The 19,571-nt window shown below is 41.3% G+C and overlaps 1 pseudogene across 1 annotated transcript; it reads left to right on the top strand.

Annotated features, from left to right (window-relative positions):
- Window positions 1-205: 205 nt before the first annotated feature.
- On the top strand, window positions 206-16,953 carry LOC311126333 (ferritin, lower subunit-like; annotated as a pseudogene). The gene is made up of 5 exons: window positions 206-290; window positions 5,648-5,751; window positions 11,020-11,166; window positions 15,589-15,714; window positions 16,005-16,953. The product of its transcript is annotated as a ferritin, lower subunit-like (transcript).
- The last annotated feature ends 2,618 nt before the right edge of the window (window positions 16,954-19,571 follow it).

Here is a 19,571-nt window from a genome sequence, read left to right on the forward strand (position 1 = left end):
TAGCCCAGTAAGGCTGTTGGCATGAAGTAGGAATAAATAGTGGAGTATGGTAGTTATTATTATTATTATAGTTATTTTTTCTTTTTTTTAGTGTAGTGTTAGATGGTATGGTATTTAAAATAAAAAAAATTAAGCAAAGTATAAGGGAGTTATACTCCAGTCTAGTAGTTGGCGGTAATGCAACATTTATTGGATGCCAACCGCCGTAAAACCTAATCGAAGAGGAAAGCGCTGTTTCTCAGGTCAACTAACTAGCTGCTCTGGTAGTGATTAGAAACAAAAGGGAGAAAGTAAGTACAACATTCTGGTACTTCAGTATTTGATACGTCAATGCAATTAGCTGGAGGTTTACAAGCTAACGTTAGCTGTGAGACATTATTTAAGTTGTTTACTGTGGATAGCTAATATTGATTTGGGTAACACCAACAAGCTAGCTAGGTAGCTAACGACTATCTCTAACGTTCCTTATCAGAGAAGTACACCCGTGTTGGTGACCTAGCCAGTTAGAAAGCTAGTTTGTCTTGATCTGCATTCCTCGTTTTTGTCTGTTAGCGAGCTACCGTTACTGTACTGTAGGTCACTACACTCACTGTCGCGCATTACTTAGACTGCTTGGCAAGTCCCAACCTGCCAAACTTTGCAATGTATGGGCATGCCTTTATTTGTTAAGTCCAGGATTCGAGATATGTTAGACCAGGGGTACTTAAGTACTATTTTAGAAGGCCCGGTCACTCTTATCCTAGCTAAGTGGTAGCCCAAAGGCCGGCAGATATCGAGACGTTTAATCTAACCGTCCAAAGGGAATAGATGCAGCCGGCTATACACTCACATCCCCCGTGTACCGGTTTTCGTTCTCCATAGAGACTGCAAATGCGTCGACTTCCTCCTTAACTCGATTTAATGGCAAGAATGCGGGAAATATGCGTATTTTCTTTGCGAAACACGATTTTCCACCACCATGCTAAATCCTGATTTTGCGCCCCACATTCAGCCTGGGGTAAACAGGTTCCTGCAACCTGATTGGCTGAACGCAATAGCAACATCCGGGACTAGCATTCCTAGGCATAACCCATTATCCATGGTGGTGGAATGGTAGGCTTATTTCCCGCTTTTTTTCTGCCTTCTCGCCATTAACGAGGAAATCGTCGGATTTGCAGCCTGAATGGAGAATGCTTTTTCAATACGAACCGGTCCACGTTGATACATGTATAGCTAGCTGCATGCATTCTCTGTGGACGGTAAGATGAAACGACTCAATGTGGCCATCTGCCGGCCTTTGGGTTAGCTAGATGGCAAAGGTCCAGATGGATATTTTAATTTATCAGTGTAGTAAGAAACCCCCACCTCGCAACAATGCGACCCCAAACTGTTCACTATTAACACATCTTGTTGGCTGATTTTATTTTTATGCCGTTTCAAAACTAATTTCCTGCAGTTTCACATTTTGCCATGGGGCTGAGAGAACATTTAGCAACTTTAAAGCACATTTCCTGCCATGTCTTGTGTATTGATATACTTGAGTAACCCCCCCCCCCCCCCCCCAAAAAAAAACAAAAAACAACATCAATAGGCCCCTGGGTATTTGACTTGGCAATGAGAACCACACGATTTAGATAGCTGCTTAGCCTAACTTACCTACCTAGCTAATATTGGTTAGTGGATCAGCTGGACATTTCTGACCGGTTATAATCAGTTCTGTCTGTCAGTGAATGACATAACAAAATAAAAACTGCCCTGCACTACCACATTTGTTCCTTTTTTTTGTCTGGACCCGCGGTCCGTTCTGGGTCAGAATACAGACCGCGATCCACCTATCAGAGTATGTGAGCGAAGCTGGAGCGGAGTGTGCCCAATTTCACTGTAGCATGGAGCGAGATTCCCAAAGGCTGGAACGTCGGTCTTCTCACCCTTTCCAATTTCGCTCCAGTAGCGCTCACTTCATGGCTCAGGGCATGCTCGGCCCAGCATGCATTTGTAGTCTACTTGTGTGCTGCTATAGCCCCTTGCTTTAGCTACTGTCATGGAGTTCGCTAAATGTTTTCATAAAGAAACTGATAAAACACACAGGTGCAACATCAAGGTGACTTACAAAGATGAGGACCAAGAGAGGTAGTGCAGTGATCTAGTGTCCACAACTAAAAAATCATTGTGGAATGTGAAAAGACATGTATCCCAAAAGCATGATGGTGTACTTACTACATGCACATGCTAAAATAAAGGAATGAGGTGGGTAGATAACTAAGTGTGTCATTGTAGCAAATTATTTATAGACAAATCAGAGCTCTTAACGTTTCATTCATTTTTGTTCTATCTATACAATAGGCCATCATTGATTTTGGCCCAATTGGCCTGGCATATTCCCACGTTCAAGGAGCTTTCTGTTTTGATTGGGTTATTTAGCCTAAAAACCTTTTTAGGCTTACCTAAAAATAAAAAAACAACTCTACATCTCTGCCCAGCCTGGCAATAGTGGCCAAAGGGGTGTTTAGCATTCCCAGTGGCTCTGCAAGTGTGGCGAGGATATTCTCCGCTGCTCTCAAGGCACCATTGCATGAGCCTGAAGCCACAGACTGGCCAAACTCGTGTTTCTAAAAATGAATTCATAAGTCATTTTTAGTTTAATTTCTATTTAATTCTTAGTAAGTCACAGCCTATATGCACAATTTATAGACTATAATGATTTAATACAACAAAATGTTTAAATACTGAGCCCTTTATGTCCCTACCAGCCTAGTGTGTCGCACTCGCAAATGTATTTCTTTGTAGGCTATGGCCTTGAAATAATTGAAATAATATAGCCTAAATAATTCCTTCTTTTTTTCTCTGCCTCCCTGTGTGGCTCCTGACCTACTTAGTGTTTATATGCTATTTAATATGACATGTAGCCTATTTGAAATGATGAGCACTTCTTACATTCAACTTTTCATGTTTATTAAAATACTTTTCATTCAAATCATATGGTTTGGTTTCAATACTTAAAAACCAAATGGTAGGTCCAGGTAGTCACAATAATAGTTGGGTGTTGGTTCAATTGTGATTTTATTGAATGGAGCGAATTTTGAGCTTCATTTTTTTAAACCTGTGAGCGCGGAGCGGTTGGAAAGGACGTGGAGCACCCTTGCGCACTGCTCCATGAGCGATGAGCGGCATTTCTAACCTCTCAACTCTGCTCACAAACTCTGCCACCTATTGAGTATGGCTTGCGTTAGACAGCTGTGTCTGCCACCTTAGCTGAATAAAACCTTTTAATTTGATCTCCCCTTACCCCACGACACATGATATGCAGGGTTTCCATTAGCCGGTAATAGCAGTCTTTTGGCCACATTTTTTTGGGGAAAAGCCGATTTAAATAAATCGCCAGCCAATTGTCCGAAAAAAAGAAGAAGAAAAAAACAGTTGATGGAAATACATTTAGCTGGTCTATTGGTCAATTTGCATCATTTAGTGGAATTCAATTGGTGGATGTGTATTTTCATTAATCGTTATGTTTATCACACGAGCACAGCATATAGAGCGGACAGTCTGTCAGACAGCGCAAGAGCTGCTGCTACAACTTCTCAAACAGCTCATTAGTTGCTGCTGGAGTGAAACGTGCTGTTATAAGCCCAATCATTAGGTAACAATTCTAAATGCAATCACGTGTTAACCTCTATGGGATCGGTGTCATGTGTATGGGACAGTTGAGCTAACGTGCGCTAATGTGATTAGCATGACTGTTTTAAGTAACAGCTAACCTTCCAGGACATAGACATGTCTTATATGGGCAGAAAGTTTACATTCTTGTTAATCTAACTGCACTGTCCATTTTACAGTAGCTATTACAGTGAAAAAAGACCATGCTATTGTTTGAGGAGAGTGCACAACAACAAAAACGTATCACGGCAACTGGTTTGATACATTCACCTCTGAAGGTAAATAATGTATTTACATTCAGTAATCTTGCTCTGATTTGTCATCCTAAGGGTCCCAGAGATTATTATTATTATTATATGCCATTTAGCAGACGCTTTTATCCAAAGCGACTTACAGTCATGCGTGCATACATTTTTGTGTATGGGTGGTCCCGGGGATCGAACCCACTACCTTGGCGTTACAAGCGCCGTGCTCTACCAGCTGAGCTACAGAGACCACCATGTATGTCATTCCTGGGAGTGTGTAAACGTACATTTTCTATTACCATATCACTTTTCTATGTTCTCTATAGTTGTGTACATAAATGTATAATTTGACCAATTCGGCACATTTTGGCAGACTTGATACAAAATAGTCCAGTATTGCAATGCTTCACTGAATCAATCTGAAACTTTGCACACACACTGCTGCCATCTAGTGGCCAAAATCTAAATTCCGCCTAAACTGCAATATTATATTGTGGCCTTTCTCTTGCATTTCAAACATGACGGAACAAAAAAATAAATAGAAAACACTTTTTTATCTAATGTGTTATATTCTCCTACATTAGTTTCACATTTCCACAAACTTCAAAGTGTTTCCTTTCAAATGGTATCAAGAATATGGATATCCTTGCTTCAGGTCCTGAGCTACAGGCAGTTAGATTTGGGTATGTCATTTTAGGCAAATTGAAAAAAAACAATTAACAATTAAAAAGGGCTAGGCCTACTATTTATTTCTCAACTGGTAATTGAAGTGTGCTTCCCATTCAAGTGCATGTAATAGTCATATTAGCAACCCACGCTAGTTGTTGCATCTTTAGATCTCCCCTCTTTCAACATTTCTAACGGATATTTTCATCTCTGTCACATGAAACCGCTCGCAGTGCGGTGCGCTTTTGACAATGTGTTGGTGCGCTTTTGCCCGGTGTTTTCCCGCCAATTGTATTATGGAACAAACATTTGCACGTAGCCTACAGCCTGTGCTCATTGCTGCGCTTATAACGTGAAGAAATAAATTGATGAACATTTTAAGCTAATCGTTCTGATCTATTGCATCAGCCTTATTGCTTTTATCGTCCCACAACTGTCCCAGAGTCTGTTTGGAATAGGCCATTTCTTTCTCGCACAAAACGACAAGCTGACCAATAGAATGTCAACTTTTCTACTATAGGGGATATTAGATTGACATAGGCTAGTGATTTTGCTGTTCGTTACTCGTCTTGTTGGCTGAGGAAAAGTAAATGTGGCAGTTATTCTATCGTCAAAGTGCGCATCGGAATTCGGTAAGAAGGACACACACCGTTGCATCCTTGAGTTGCATGTTCTGTTAAGATGAATAACCATAATGTGATTTCTGTCATTCTGAGCACCGTGGGTGCGACCCTAATTGGGTTATGGGTCCAGTAAATTCCTCAAATGCCCATTAAATTAAAATGCTGCCGGAAACCCTGATATGATATATAAATACTAGGGCTGCCTAGTGTAATTGCAACATTTACAATGAGTAGGCTATACATACAGCTGCACGGACTCCGCTTCATGTAGACATGAGTTATATTAGCTATGATTTCATAACTCCAAAGACTACGCTTATTATTTAAAATCGATGCCTTTGTTTCATTGCAGAAAAGAAAGTTGCTAGTTACTAGTAATGGTGTGGGTGAACATATGGTTTATTAAATTAGTCAATATATATTTCATACCAGTGACCTATTTATCTTTTAGTTAATTTCATGTCTATTTTGCCATTTCAGAGATGCAGTCGCAGGTAAATCACAACTTCCACCCAGAGAGTGAGGTGAACATCAACAACCTGGTGAACATCAAGCTGACTGCATCCTACACATACCTCTTCCTGGTATGATCTATATAATATGTATATACAAAATATTAAGAACACCTGCTCTTTCCATGACAGACTGACCAGGTGAATCCAGGTGAAAGCGATTGTTAGAAATTGCGTAATTCAAATCTGGTATTGGAATAAGAATCAAGAGATCTTCAATCCAAGCTTAATTTATTATATGCAAAATGTATGTATGATAAGTATGAAGGTTCGTATACGGGCTCACTGAAAAACCACGCAGGGCCGACAGAGAACTGATCCATTGTTCTAAGCTCTTCTTCAAATACTCTGACAGAAAGCCTCCACCTCTTCTGTTGGCCAACCAGAGCAAAGGACTGAGTGTGGTCCAGACTCCATTTCAGCCAATCCGTTCCATTTGTTGCCAGGCATAGTTGCTATGATAATAACCTGCGTAGTCAGCACCGAAAATACACAAATCCACTGTAGCCATGTTCAAGGACAGTTTCACAGACAACAAAGAGAGAGTGTTCTTATCAGCCTGTTATGTGAAACAATCCATATCAGTACAGTGCTCCTCATTAATGCATTCCTTCCAAGCTATTCATCACATACAGATCCAATTAAAAAATAAAACCCAACAATTCCCCCTTTTGACGCCCTCTAGGGTGTCACTCATTAAAATACAATACAAACAAAAATAAACACTTTTATTAATAGACAATTTGATAATAAAAGTCCTTCCATCGACACCCAACTTCGCAAACGGTTGGCCACAAGTCACCCAGGCACTTCAAACCTTCACATAAGGAAAGACAAACATTCTCAATGGTTAACTTGATTAATAAAGCATAAAACACAGGATTAATAGAACACAAAACATAAGATTATTAAAACATAAAACACCAACAGGGAAGTACATTTTGGCCCCCTTTAGACACCCTCTAGAGTGTCACTCCACCAAGGCTGGTAGGTCATATCCTTCATTCCTTAGGTCGGAGTCCGGGATTGGGCCGTATCTCACCATCTGTTTGTAAACCACCTTCTCCATCTCCTTTTCTCACCAACCCTCAGACACAGGAAATAAGACAACATCCACAAAGAACAAGTATACCCATAGAAGCTATAACTTCACCCAGAATAGTTACAACAATAGTTTTCCATTTACCAAATATGTTATCAAACCAACTGTTTATGGAGCTATCAATACCAGAGTTCTCAGCCAGTTCGTTCGCCAGCATGGTGATGGTCACTCAAGCGCTTTGGTCACGGGCCCGTCCGGTGCTATATTGTTGGAGATGAAAGTACAGCACATATATCCAAACAGAACACAAACCCCGTCACGCTCAGCCAAAAGCATATCTAAAGCTATTCTATTCTGCCATGTCATTAAGCTAGTTGCCGCTGTCTGCTCAGCTAATCCCTTTATTGCATCACGAGTGTGGTTTATAAATCTTTTGCTGGTTATATTAAATATAATTTATCCAATCTACATTTTTATTAATTGTTGACCACCAGAAAATACTTGATTCAAACCCAGCTGCGATCTGATTGTGGATCCCATCAATATATATCCTTTCATCAAAGGATCCCGGGAGGAGGTCCTACTTTCTACGTGACAACTCACCAGTCTCTGACACGTTTGATTGTTTACATATGTAGTTGAGTTCACAATCAGTTATCACCACACATCCATCAGATGTCAGCACGGGTCTGGTTTTGGGTCCTAAAATCCTCTGGCTGCAACAAAGAGGAGAGATTAGTCATGGTCTCTTTTAGTTGTGACATTCTCTGTGTGGGAGCAGGAGCTAAGAGGCCCTACCCTGTATCCTGTCTTACTAGTCCTAGAAAAATAATTAGAATCCCCTGTGACTTCAAACTGAGGCAACCCAGGTCGGGATGACTTTGTTTATCGGGGGAAACAGATAGTGCAAGTTACCATAAGACTCGTTCACCACATTCCCAGGTGGCTTGCATGGAGGATAAACCTGACAGAGAGTCAAAGCCTGTCAATGGGAACGGAGTAGTTGTTAACCCTGGTTTGGCTGTCCTACAGGCATAACAGTCCTCTTTAGACCGTATACTGAATCCATTCCAACCACAGGTTAAAATCTATTTACTCCGTCTCCATCTGTACTACTTCCTTCAGGTCTATAGTTTGCACTGTCTCACTACCTCCCTCAGAGAGGTTTACTCTATAGGGTGCCCCAGCTGAAGAAGATATCTCACTTGTCAGGTCTGTAATCTGTTTTAGCATAATTCAGACTTTCAGACAGTACCTACCCTCATATGGGTCGCACTGCCATTTCTGATAATTCCCTACTTTCACAATACTCCACCTGTCCCTAAACTGTGTATGGAGATTGGTGATGTCCTTCCCTAAAGTCCCTAGTATTTCCCCTTTCCCTACGTCTAGCTGTCTCCTATGCCTTTTCAACTTGTGTTAGGTTAACTACCACTTCTGGCTGAAACAGGAGGGTCCGTGTGTGTTAGGAATATGGCCCCCACAATCAGACAGCTACCTACCGTCGGGAGACCTGTGAATCCCCACCCTCGCCCTGAGAACATGTCAGATGCCAGAGGCCAACCCATTGCTTTACCTTCTATCGAACTCACACAGGGATGGTCAGACAGGGTAAGGGAATCTTCGTTAAGGAGCCAACCCCCGAGCCCTTGTGGTGATCGGATCTTTCTCCTAACTCTGTGTTTGTTCGTCAGGTGTAGCTGGGTTTACCTTTTTGCAGTGAGTGACATGCACCCAAATGGATCTCTCAGCTATTCTGCTGGCAAAGGCAGTACTTGGTAGGGCCCTTCCCGCCAGGCCTGCTTCAGTCTCCTGGTTAGATAGAGTGGGTCACCTTCTCCTTTAGTTCACCTGTGGGGCACAAAACCTCTGACATACAGGTGTGGTTAATAAACTATCATACATGTTTGTTTTTTTAAAGTATTTTGTCCTCTCCTTCGTATATATTTAATATCTAATCCAACCATCCCCCTTTTTGACACATGATTTGGCCATGTGTCAATATTACCACCTACCTAAACAATCACTTTAGTTAATATTGGTAATTCATTATCCAATTCCCATTCCTCCACTCTCTCTTCTGTTATTTTATGGTTCAAATCAAATATATTATTACCAAATTATAATCTTCTTCACAATTTGCACAGTATTACAAATTACCCTCAACTTAGCTCTGGACAAGAGCGTCTGCCAAATCACCAAAAATGCAAATGTAAATATTCTCTACTTTCTCACCCATCTCATCCCTCGTCAGAAACCCACATGCACCTCTCAAATAATCACCCCGTGGTGTTCCCAGCCAACTCCAGTCTTTCCTCGCTCCAAAAGCCACAGTTTCGCTCTCTCCAGCCCCTCCCCTCGCAACTCTCTCTCCAGTGCTCGGGTGGGAGCAGGCTTCTTCGAGGAGCTGTTTTAGTGTTTCCAATATTCTGTGGTTATTTAAAGTATTTTAGTCTATTTATTTAAATCAAATCACTCCCACCTAATTAGTCAAAGCTGGTGCATGTTTATATTGAAACGATAAACCAAAATATTTCAGTCTAATTGTTTAACCAGTATTTTGCAGGGTCAAACGCCACAGTTCAATCATATCAGCTCACACGTTTCAGTTCAGTCACACTAGTCATTCATTACTTTAGCTTTATGTTCCTAATTGTTATTAACGGGTTATATGGTTTAAGCAACCACAAACCCAACAGTTATCCCCAAATTATACAGTTTGGACAGGCACAGACGTCTTTGATTCCCAATTAGTTTTCTATCAAGGTATACTGGTTTATCATTCACACTCTCATTCACACGACCACACTCTCACTGTCTAACCTTTTATCATGCTTCCTATGATTTTTAAGTCATAAACCGTACTGTCACACCACTTGTGTAGAATATCTTCTATGGGAGTCAGACCCCTCTAACCATAGTTCACTACTTATTTAAAACACCTCCTATGGGAGTCACACCCTCTAACCATAGGTCACACCATTTATTTAAAATACATCCTATGGGAGTCACACCCTCTAACCATAGGTCACACCATTTATTTAAAATACATCCTATGGGAGTCACACCCTCTAACCATAGGTCACACTGTTTATTTAAAATACATCCTATGGGAGTCACACCCTCTAACCATAGGTCACACTGTTAATTTAAAATACATCCTATGGGAGTCACACCCTCTAACCATAGGTCACACTGTTAATTTAAAATACATCCTATGGGAGTCACACCCTCTAACCATAGGTCACACTGTTAATTTAAAATACATCCTATGGGAGTCACACCCTCTAACCATAGGTCACACTTTATTCGCTTTAAAGTGCCACCTATGAACCTCTAGTCATAGTTTGTACTCCCATGGGTTTAACCATCACAATTATCAAACATTTGCATAGTATATTATGAAATCGAAGTAGTATACTGTAATTGTTATTTATAGTACAATAGGGTTCACTTACATCAAACAGGTGCTTCACAAAATTTATTTGGATAAAGCCAATGTGCAAAACTTCAGTTATATTACAATAGGTGTTTTGCTTACCTTTTATAGAAGCCCGGGCAATTTGTGAAACACAGTTCGATGACAGTGATGTCCAATAGGCTGGGTGAATTCCAGCGAAGTGAAGTTCCGCTACCAGATCACAGTCGGAGGTCACCAATTGTTAGAAATTGCGTAATTCAAATCTGGTATTGGAATAAGAATCAAGAGATCTTCAATCCAAGCTTAATTTATTATATGCAAAATGTATGTATGATAAGTATGAAGGTTCGTATACGGGCTCACTGAAAAACCACGCAGGGCCGACAGAGAACTGATCCATTGTTCTAAGCTCTTCTTCAAATACTCTGACAGAAAGCCTCCACCTCTTCTGTTGGCCAACCAGAGCAAAGGACTGAGTGTGGTCCAGACTCCATTTCAGCCAATCCGTTCCATTTGTTGCCAGGCATAGTTGCTATGATAATAACCTGCGGAGTCAGCACCGAAAATACACAAATCCACTGTAGCCATGTTCAAGGACAGTTTCACAGACAACAAAGAGAGAGTGTTCTTATCAGCCTGTTATGTGAAACAATCCATATCAGTACAGTGCTCCTCATTAATGCATTCCTTCCAAGCTATTCATCACATACAGATCCAATTAAAAAATTAAAACCCAACACGATGATCCCTTATTGATGTCACTGGCTATTTTCTCCTCTGTGCTCCTGCATGTTATAAAAACATGTGATCTGTTGATGTTACTGACCTGTTTTTATCCAATGTGTATTTCATGTTTTATTTCTCTGTTCTCTCCTAGGGGATGTATTTCGACAGGGACGACGTGGCTTTGCCCAGCTTCTCTAGTTTTTTCCTGGAGTGCTCCGTGAAGGAGAGGGTGCAAGCAGAGAAATTGCTGGAATAACAGAATATGAGAGGTGGTCACGTTCTCCTTCAGACCATCGCTGTAAGTCACTATTTCTCCCCGGTTAACTACAAAACATGCTCACTCCTATTTTGCTTTTAAGGCCTTTGTACCTGAGACTGGCAGCTGAATTTACTGTCCTGGAATTGCCCTCTCCCTCACTATCATAATTTACCCATGTATAGGGCCCTATAAAATCAGTTAAATGTTTGGCCTGATTAAGTTTTTTCCCAAATTCCGCTTTTCTCCATTTTTGTTTTCCCAGGACCATTTTTTCAATTTATGTTTTCAGGTTTGATCTCAAAATCTCAATTTTTTTTATAGAACATCCAGTTTTGTTGTTTTTCTAAGTCTACAACAATGCTTAAATCACACCAGGAGACCACTTTTGAGATCTGAGAAAAATGTAAGAAATGTAGTTACCCAGGTAGGCATTGGCCTTGCTCTGGCACCCCAATGGTGGAACAAGCTCCCTCACGACGCTAGGACAGCGGAGTCACTCACCACCTTCCGGAGACACTTGAAACCCCACCTCTTTAAGGAATACCTGGGATAGGATAAAGTAATCCTTCTACCCCCACCCCCCAAAAAAAATATCAAAAAAAATAAACATTTTGTAAAGTGGTTATCCCACTGGCTATAAGGTGAATGCACCAATTTGTAAGTCGCTCTGGATAAGAGCGTCTGCTAAATGACGTAAATGCAATGCCCACCAGCCAGAGACCATTGTTTGGTTACCAGTGTTTCTGTAGTGCTCATGTGATTGCAGGGTTTGCAGAACAAATGGCCACGGGATTAATGAAAATAATCATGATATCCTTCTGCCAGGTAGGCATTGGCAACTTTGTAGTTAACATTTAATTGATAAGGTTTTTGGGAAAGCCTTTCCATCCACCAGCAGACAATTAGCGTTATCGCTAATGGCTATGAAAAGCGTAGACTAGGCATATGCTCGCACCGCACACAACACACAGAATCACATGCTTTCTGTTCATGTCTTATTAACCAAATGAGTCCCACCGTGACGCTGGCACGATTTTGACTTCTAACCCCTTTTAAACATCTTCTGCATCCATTGGTACCAACCATTAGTTCGTGTAAATAACGGGGGCTGAGCTAGAGCGGTGTTTGTAAAACAAGGGTGGATCCCGAAGGGGCCCAGGGCCAGGTATTTTTACAAAAACGTCTACAGAGTCCGAATGGTTTATTCTTTTAGTAGTTTGTAGCTATCTATGAAAAACTGAGACTGTCACAAACACGCACATGTAACATGTTTTGCTCTGACGTTCACAAGCTACACAAGAAACGTTAGAAGATCATAGGAAATCCAAGGACATAGTGTCTATAATACTGTAATAAGCTCACTTAGTTGCTGTCACAAACTCCACACAGTTGTCACTGACTAGTTGGATATTAATTTTCCAGTGAGCAAACAATTTCAATACATACAGCACTCATATAAATTCATTTTTTTCGTGTTTTTGCTTTGGCGGACCTTGTTTTTTTAAATTGACATTTGTCAATTAAAACTCATGAATGCAAATGTTTGTCATTGTTTTGTGTTCTACTTGTAGCCCAGGTTGTCCTGAAAATAAATGTTAAAACACTTCATTGTGAGGCTCCCGAGTGGCGCAGTGGTCTAAGGCACTGCATCTCGGTGCTTGAGGCGTCACTACAGACCCCCTGGTTCGATTCCAGGCTGTATCACAACCGGCCGTGATTGGGAGTCCCATAGGGCGGCGCACAATTGGCCCAGCGTCGTCCGGGTTTGGCCGGTGTAGGCCGTCATTGTAAATAATACTTTTTTCTTAACTGACTTGCCTAGTTAAATAAAGGTAAAATAAAAAATATATAAGGGCTGGACATGCAAATAAATGAAAGTCAGATAAATCAAAAGCCAATTTTGCTGGGGTCTAGGGACTGATAGGGTTAACTTGGGCAAATTTAATGATTTATTATATATACATTTAGTTGATTTCCTACTAAGTTCAATACATTTTTGAATATTGTCGAATTCCCTCAATGCAAATTTCACGCTCTAATGTTCCAAGCCCTCTTCTTATCAGGGGAGCCATTTCCAGTGCGTTGTCAGGCATTGCCAACAGGGAGATCTCGTTAAATATGGATAGAATTCGTTAAAATTACTAAATGGCATTCACAGAATTTAAACGCTACAGCAATGCTCTTGTGAAAATTTTGAAATGTGAAAACTAGTGTTTCAGCATATATTATAACCACTACAAAGATGATGCTAGATAGCTAGCTTCTTCAAAAGACTTGACTGGTTAGCTAGCTAGAAGCAGAGCCTTCTGGCTAATATCATAGACTTTGTCTAACATTGTTTTACAAAGAAATAGGTCTATGTACTTGTCATGTTAGTTGAAGCTAACATTAGTTTACAAAATGATTGTTTGCTAAGGTGTATATTCGGTTGGCTTTGCTATCTAGCAAGCTGAGATCTTATTGCTCAAGTTGGTAATCCCGTTGTTTTGAAAACCGCTTGCTAGCCCTCGTCCAGTACATAACATGCAAATATCTAATGTTATCCTAGCTAGCTTAGTGTTACTTCTCTGTAGGGCTTTCCCTGACCCAAAAATATATTGGTTGTACGAAAGTAGTCTGTTCTTTCGACCAATCGATTGGTCTACATTTTAAAACGTGTATTTTTCCATATACAGTGCATTCGGAAAGTATTCAGACCCCTTCCCTTTTTCCACATTTTGTTACGTTAAAGCCTTATTCTAAAATGGATTCAATCAAAATGTCCTCAATCTACACACAATACCCCATAATGACAAAGCCAAAACCGTTTTTTAGAAATGTGTGCAAATGTATAAAAATAAATAAATACCTTATTAACATAATTATTCAGACCCTTTGCTATGAGACTCGAAATTTAGTTCAGGTGCATCCTGTTTCCAATTATCATCCTTGAGATGTTTCTACAACTTGAAGTCCACCTGTGGTAAATTAAATTGATTGGACATGATTTGGAAAGGAACACACCTGTCTATATAAGGTCCCACAGTTGACAGTACATGTCAGAACAAAAACCAAACCATGAGGTCGAAGGAATTGTCCGTAGAGCTCCGAGACAGGATTGTGTGGAGGCACAGATCTGGGGAAGGGTTTCAAAACATTTCTGCAGCATTGAAGGTCCCCAAGAACACAGTGGCCTCCATCATTCTTAAATTGAAGAAGTTTGAACCACCAAGACACTTCCTATAGCTGTCTGCCCGGCCAAACTGAGCAATCGGGGGAGAAGGGCCTTGGTCAGGGAGGTGACCAAGAACCCGATGGTCACTGACAGAGCTCCAGGGTTCCTCTGTGGCGATGGGAGAATCTTTCAAAAGGACAACCATCTTTGCAGCATTTTACCAATCAGGCCTTTATGGTAGATTGGCCAGACGGAAGCCACTCCTCAGTAAAAGGCACATGACAGCCCACTTGGAGTTTGCCAAAAGGCAGCTAAAGGACTCTCAGACCATGAGAAACAAGATTCTTTGGTCTGATGAAACAAAAGATTGAACTCTTTGGCCTGAATGCAAAGCGTCACATCTGGAGGAAACCTGGCACCATCCCTACGGTGAAGCATGGTGGTGGCAGAATCATGTTGTGGGGATGTTTTTCAGCAGCAGGGACTGGGAGACTAGTCAGGATCTAGGGAAAGATGAACGGAGCAAAGTATAGAGAGATCCTTGATGAAAACCTGCTCAAGAGCGCTCAGGACCTCAGACTGGGGCAAAGGTTCACCTTCTAACAGGACAATGACCCTAAGCACACAGCCAAGACAACACAGGAGTGGCTTCGGGACAAGTCTCTGAATGTCCTTGAGTGGCCCAGCCAGAGCCCGGACTTGAACCTGATCGAACACCTCTGGAGAGACCTGAAAATAGCTGTGCAGCGACTGGATTTCTGCATGTATGTCAATACCACAGGAGTCCTCTTACATTTTGGGAACTTTAGTCCTGTTGATCAGTGCATCCCGAATGGAGGCAGCAAACAAGGTACCAGGCCAGCTGGGATTTACAACCTGATAGCAATATTTTTGGGACTATCAAGAAATGTATTGAGCTGCATCCATCTATTCTGCCAACAATGCCTTAATGTATGTAATGGAATGTTGAGTCAAATATAACCTATTTTTAAAACCTCTTATAAAGTGGAATGGAATGTGGAAGGTGCTAGAATGCATTGACTGTATTCCGTTTTAATGTTTGGATTCCGTTATTCCGTCAGCGTGTTCCTCAACGCGGATTTGTCAGGGCCCTACATGCAATTGTGATACCCAAGTCACTGTGCCTGTTTGACTACATTGCAGGAGAACTGTGAAGAATCACTAATATACAAATAACTTTGCTTGATGCATCCCAAATAACTACTCTGTGATCTAGATTAGCGGTTCTGGGCCTTGCCTTGCTCAAACTGATTCCTTGAAATGCGCTGTCTGTCTCTCTGTTTCAGAAACCCAGCAGGGAGGACTGGCGAAGTGGCCTGGAGGCCATCACCTTCTCCCTGGAGTTTCAGAAAACCCTCAACACGTCCCTCCTCGAGGTGCACCGTGGTGCCAATACTCACACTGACCCCCATGTAAGTCCATGATAATTATCCCATTGTGATTAACTGCTGTGCATATTTTAATGGATGTTTACAGTGTTATTAGATCAGATGTATATGATAGCTATGTATAACTGAAGCTCATAGCAGCTATGTTGGTCTGTTAGTGATTTGAACAGATCAAATATGGAGAAGGAGGAACAGATCGAATGTTGAAGGAATACCTGCAGGATGCATCTACCAGTATGATATCAATGCTGTGCTGTGTCTGTTGCAACCGGGCATTACAATACAATCTTACTTCTAATTTACTTCCTCATTAGCTGTCTGACTTCCTAGAGCAGCACTTCCTGTCCGACAGCCACGACACCATCAAGAAGCTGGGCGACCATCTGGGCAGCCTGACCCGCCTCACTTCCTCTGAGACCCATGGCTCCATGGGAGAATACCTGTTTGACAAACACACCCTGTAAGACCCACAGCAAGAAGAGAGCACAGCTTTCAAACAGGGACTGGAGTCTGGAGAGTTGTGCTGGGCAGAACGTCCTAACTGTGCATGCATTTCCGTTACAAGTAGCACTAAAGTGTGATTTAGCAACAGAACCACATACCTCTTTTACAGTACGTACAGAGAACAATGCAAGATAATGGAACAGTTGAATACCTCAATAACACCCATTTACCACTTCTGATGTGAACAGTGGTTACCACTGACAAAAGGTGTAATGGGTTCGCACTCAAATATTTTTCACATAAAGCTTACTATTTGATGTTCTAAATTATTTTCACTGCATCAGGGATAGCGTACACAGACGTTTCGGCTTTACATCCTTCAGTGTGTAGGTACAGTTTTATTTTAATTCAAAACAGCATTTTTAAAGAACAAACGATGAGCAGCAGGTGCTTCTAATCAGGGTTGCCACTCATCTGCCAATCAGGGATGTGGCTTTTCTGGCCTACTTGTATACAAATGAGTCACAAAGAAATACAGAATTATAGGGTATGGGAGCGGGCATGAAGGGCAACTCACAAATCAACCGCCCCAGGTGTCTGTTCACCTAAACAACCCTGGTGCTATAAGTCAACTTGGTTTCTGCCGTAGTTGATCAAGCATTCCAGCAATATATATGCTTCATTGTGTTGTGCATTCCTACATATTTATGAATCAATGCTGTGTTACACCTAGTTTCATTTTTAAAAAGCAGCATATCATTAAATATGTTCTGAAGGATTTAATCTAGTTGAATTTGAATAAAAGTAACACTACTGGTATAGATGGCATTGTCTTATTTTGGGGGGGGTCCTGGTATTCCTGGGTCACTGTCGAGCGAAGGTTTGTTTTACTTGCGACTGCCATACAGCCTGTGGTAGATTGTTATAAAAAAATGTTTAAGTATAACCGCAAAGAAAATATACACTACCAGTCAAAAGTTTGGACACACTTACTCATTCAAGGGTTTTTCTTTATTTTTAAAATTTTTGACATTATAGAATAATAGTGAAGACATCAAAACTATGAAATAACACATGGAATCATGTAGTAACCAAAAACGTGTTAAACAAATCAAAATATATTTGAGATTCTTCAAATAGCCACCCTTTGCCTTGATGACAGCTTTGCACACTCTTGGCATTCTCTCAACCAGCTTCATGAGGTAGTCACCTGGAATGCATTTCAATTAACAGGTGTGTCTTCTTAAAAGTTAATTTGTGGAATTTCTTTCCTTAATGCGTTTGAGCCAATCAGTTGTGTTGTGACAAGGTAGGGGTGGTATACAGAAGATAGCCCTATTTGGTAAAAGACCAAGTCCATATTAGGGCAAGAACAGCTCAAATAAGCAAAGAGAAACGTCCATCATTACTTTAAGACATGAAGGGCAGTCAATATGGAACATTTCAATTTCAGTCACAAAAACCATCAAGCGCTATGATGAAACTGGCTGTCATGAGGACCGCCACAGGAATGGAAGACCGAGAGTTACCTCTGCTGCAGAGGATAAGTTCATTAGAGTTACCAGCCTCCGAAATCGCAGCCCAAATAAATGCTTCACAGATTTCAAGTAACAGACACATCTCAACATCAACTGTTCAGAGGAGACTGTGTGAATCAGGCCTTCATGGTCGAGTTGCTGCAAAGAAACCACTACTAAAGGACACCAATAATAGGAAAAGACTTGCTTGGGCCAAGAAACACGAGCAATGGACATTAGACCGGTGGAGAGATTTTTGGTTCCAACCGCTGTGTCTTTGTGAGACGTGGTGTGGGTGAACGGATGATCTCTGCATGTGTATTTCCTATCGTGAAGCATGGAGGAGGTGGTGTTATGGTGTGGGGGTGCTTTGCTGGTGACACTGTGATTCATTTAGAATTCAAGGCACACTTAACCAGCATGGCTACCACAGCATTCTGCAGTGATACGCCATCCCATCTGGTTTGGTCTTAGTGGGACTATCATTTGTTTTTCAACAGGACATTGACCCAACACACCTCCAGGCTGTGTAAGGGCTATTTTACCAAGAAGGAGAGTGATGGAGTGCTGCATCAGATGACCTGGCCTGCACAATCCCCCGACCTCTATCCCAATTGAGATGGTTTGGGATGAGTCGGAACGCAGAGTGAAGGAAAAGCAGCCAACAAGTGCTAATATATGTGGGAACTCCTTCAAGACTGTTGGAAAAGCATTCCAAGTGAAGCTGGTTGATAGAATGGCAAGAGTGCCAACACCTTTTTGGTTACGACATGATTCCATATGTGTTATTTCATAGTTTTGATGTCTTCACTATTATTCTACAATGTAGAAAATAGTAAAAATAAAGAAAAACCCTGGAATGAATAGGTTTGTCTAAACATTTGACTGGTACTGTAGGTCTGGAAAATTGTGAGTCAAAACCTATTCAGCACAATTTTTGACAAGAAGATCACCTTAAGTTCCACCTATGCACTAATCTCGTTCCCAGCTAATTCTGCCCAAATGCCCGAAAGGTCTGGTGGACCAACGTGTCAAACTTGGCCTTCGTTAGCCAATAAAAAGATTGTGAGGATCTACCCGACGCATAGGCAGTGAGGGGATTCTATTAATGCCCCCGGTGAACAGAGTTAGCGTTGATTGTATTCTATTTCGAACCGGGCTGCCTCCCGGGCGTGAGTCAGGTGCCTGTTCTGGCTGACAGCAGTCGTCCCAAAACAAAAGTGACGTAGGAATCTGTGTTTTCACATGCAAAAGTGATGGCTTTCTGCCTCCCTAATGAAAACTATTTTGAAAATTCAAACATGTTTTATGAAAAGAGATGTTTCTGAATGATGCACCATGCTGCATTGTTGACGATGGTCTTGTCCCATGCATCAACCAATGGTTGCGTGCCACATAATCCACATTGCTATAACATGTTGTTAGCTGATACGTAAAATACAAATACAAACGTTGTAACATCTGGCATGCGTCAGCAACGTCTGAGCAGGGGAACACAACCAATATGAACGAGCGGCGCTCATTACAGTTCGATTTGAGCAGGGCGCGCCTCCCTCATTGGCTTCGCCTGGACACGTGACAGGCCATAGCCCGGTTCAACCCAGGGCAGCTTAATAGAACTCCCTCATTGGCTTAATCTACCAACCAATCATCTCCCACAACACCTTCCCCAAAAAACCCAAATTACACGGGGAGGAGACATCAGTGTGAAATGTGCGTATGAGCGTTAATTTACATACACTGCATTTCGTATGCCAGTTTAATACGCCATGCAAGTGACTCGGCAAGTAGCCTTGTAGTTTAACTTTTGTAGGCTTTTAATGGCAAAAACTTTAAAAAAGGCATCTGGCAGAAGTAAATTCAAACACAAACATAATTGTGTATATCTTATGAGGGCATTTTCATGAATTTGAAATAATC

The sequence above is a fragment of the Coregonus lavaretus genome (assembly GCF_964263955.1).
Source record: "Coregonus lavaretus genome assembly, contig: HAP1_SCAFFOLD_316, whole genome shotgun sequence".
In the NCBI taxonomy this organism is placed as follows: Eukaryota; Metazoa; Chordata; class Actinopteri; order Salmoniformes; family Salmonidae; genus Coregonus; species Coregonus lavaretus.